This window comes from Artibeus jamaicensis, unplaced genomic scaffold (assembly GCF_021234435.1).
Source record: "Artibeus jamaicensis isolate MK-2021 breed Jamaican fruit bat unplaced genomic scaffold, CSHL_Jam_final contig_685, whole genome shotgun sequence".
NCBI classification, from domain to species: domain Eukaryota; kingdom Metazoa; phylum Chordata; class Mammalia; order Chiroptera; family Phyllostomidae; genus Artibeus; species Artibeus jamaicensis.
Window position 1 is genome coordinate 23190084 of NW_026521924.1, and position 2531 is coordinate 23192614.

The 2531-nt window shown below is 49.9% G+C and overlaps 1 pseudogene; it reads right to left on the reverse strand.

Annotated features, from left to right (window-relative positions):
• Positions 1-1727: 1727 nt before the first annotated feature.
• LOC119063209 (proteasome maturation protein-like) lies at positions 1728-2163 on the reverse strand (annotated as a pseudogene).
• Positions 2164-2531: the final 368 nt, after the last annotated feature.

Here is a 2531-nt window from a genome sequence, read left to right on the forward strand (position 1 = left end):
CCAAAAGAGCTACCTGTGTCTGCACCGGCATGAGAACTGACACCCTCACTGCTCTAGTTATCTATTGATGCGCAACAACTCACCCCCAGCCCTAGCAGCTGAAAACAACACGTCTTGCTCATCTTGTAGTTTCTGTGGTCAGGAATCTGGGCACAGCCTGATGGGCCCTTTGCGTTAGGGCCTTTCACAGGCTGCCATCCAGTGTTGGCTGTTGGCTGTTGGCTGGGAAGGACTGACTAGGGTATGACCACTGACTTCTCAGCTCATGTGGTTGTGGGCAGGTTCACTCCTGTGAATGCCTTTGGGCTGATGGCCCCTGCTCCTTGCTGCCTGTTGCCTGGAGTCCATCCCCAGTTCCTTGCCATGTGGGCACCGCCAACTTGCTTCATCAGGGAAAGCATATGAGAGGCAGACAGAGGGTACCAATGAGAGAGAAGAGTAGGGGTCCTTTGTGACCTGATCTCAGGAAGTGATATCCCACCATTTTGTCATATTTTATGCGTTAAAGCAAGTTTCCAGCCCACAGTGACCACAGTGAAGCGGGAGAGAGGGGGAGAGGGCATTTCCCAAGGAAGTAAATAGCAGAGAACAAATACCAGCAGAAGTTGCCTACCACACTAGGGTGCCTAAGAGCCTACAGGTGGGAAGTAAAGTTGGCATGCACACTAATAGCACCAGCACAGTAGGATTTAAAAATTTTTTAAAATTTATTATCTTTAGAGAGGAAGGGAAGGAGAGAGGGAGAGAATATCAATGCCTCTCATGGGTCCCCTGCTGGGAACTGGCCTGCAACCCAAACATGTGCTCTGGCTGGGAATTGAACCAAGATCCTTTGGTTCACAGGCCCACGCTCAATCCCCTGAGCTACACCAGCCAGGGCATGGCACACTAGGATTTTTTGAGGAGAAAAGCTCACAGCTCAGCTCCCATGGCGAGAGTCCACGCTCTCTCTCTTGCTCCCCTAATATTTGAAGTTTGAGGCAGAAGCTCTGGACCTCATTGTGACAAGACTTTTCTTGGAGGGCTCTCAGCGATGGCTGAGAGGGCTGTCAGGGAGGGAGACTGAGTATCTCAGCACCTACCTAGGGGTTAAGCACCCTGACCTTCTACCCCAACACCCACCCTGTCCTCACCCCTTTCCAATGATGGCTGTTGTGTACACGTTAATCGGAAAGATCGCTGTAGATAAATTAGATCATTTTATGTTGAAAAATCCTGTGAGATGTTTAAGTTACTTGATAAGGCTACTTTTGGTTGGTTTCCACTTACATCAAAACTGCGGCGTTAACGTAACGAGGCTCCTTGCAGGTCTCAGGCCCTTCTGGAGCTTTGACCTTGATCCTTCTCTCCATTCAGAACCCGAGGTCACACGCCCACTCAGGCCAACATTGGTTCTTGAATCCCCGCCCAGTCAGAGCTTTAAAACTCTGATGGAATTTTTCTGGAACTGGCTGAGGGGTGGGGGCTCCCTGAGAGGGAGTGCCCTTGGATTCCAGGTCAGGGTTTAGAGAGCACACGGAGTCCCCACTACCCAGCGATCACATCAGACATTCATTCCAATCAAATGCACACCTCCAAAAGCCCGTGTTTTGTCTGCCACGTGAGAGATCAGATAAATCCACATTCAACTTTTTTCTTTTCTTCTGCGTCAGTACTTTGAATATCGTGCACATACAATTGTAGTAAAAATATGATGTAAACACGATGTAGCCCCTCCATTTCCACAATCAGCATGCAAATGACAGCAAACCTTGTTTATGTTCCACCACCAGTGTGGTTCTCCCCTTAGTTCACTCTGCGATGGTCATGAAGAATATCTTCAAATCCAACAGTCTCGTCATTACCCCTCACAATACCCAGTGGAAGGTCTGAGCTTGGAAGGAGTGGAAGACGCGGAACCGCTGCACGGCCTTGACTCCAATTTGCGGTTTTAGTGGAGCGCACAGACCCTGGGAGTTGCTCAAGGGTGGAAAAACTCATTCTATCTTGGTTGAGCTGGACATTTTTTTCTTGATAATTCAAGAGGATGACTGGGCAAAAGTTCACTTTTCCCACAAGTAAACCTTTTCAGAGAAGAGCATGACTTTCAAAGGGTCTGTTTGCAGAACGTCCCGTAGCTGGAATTCTGTCCTCTAGCGGAGATCCAAGTCCTCTGGTATTCATTTTCAGCTTGCTCTGTGAACGGCCTCAGCATTCCCACGCCCACCTTCTCACTCCGCATCCCCCCCAGTGCCCACCGCTGTCTCAGGCGTGCCCTCCAACCAACCACTGCGCCCCAGCGACTGTGCGCTGACAGGACTTGTTCAACCTAATCTGCACAGCAGTGGGACAGGTATACATTGGTTAAGCACATCATACAGGAGCGGAGTGTACAACCCTATAACACATCGTCTGTACACTGCATTGTGTGCGCACCACAAAGGCTAGTCTCCTTCCGCCCCTGTGTGTTTGACTACCTTTGCCCTCTTCATTCTCTCCCACTCCCATGCCCTCTGGTAACAGCCGCACTATTGCCTGTGTCTGTGGAGAGG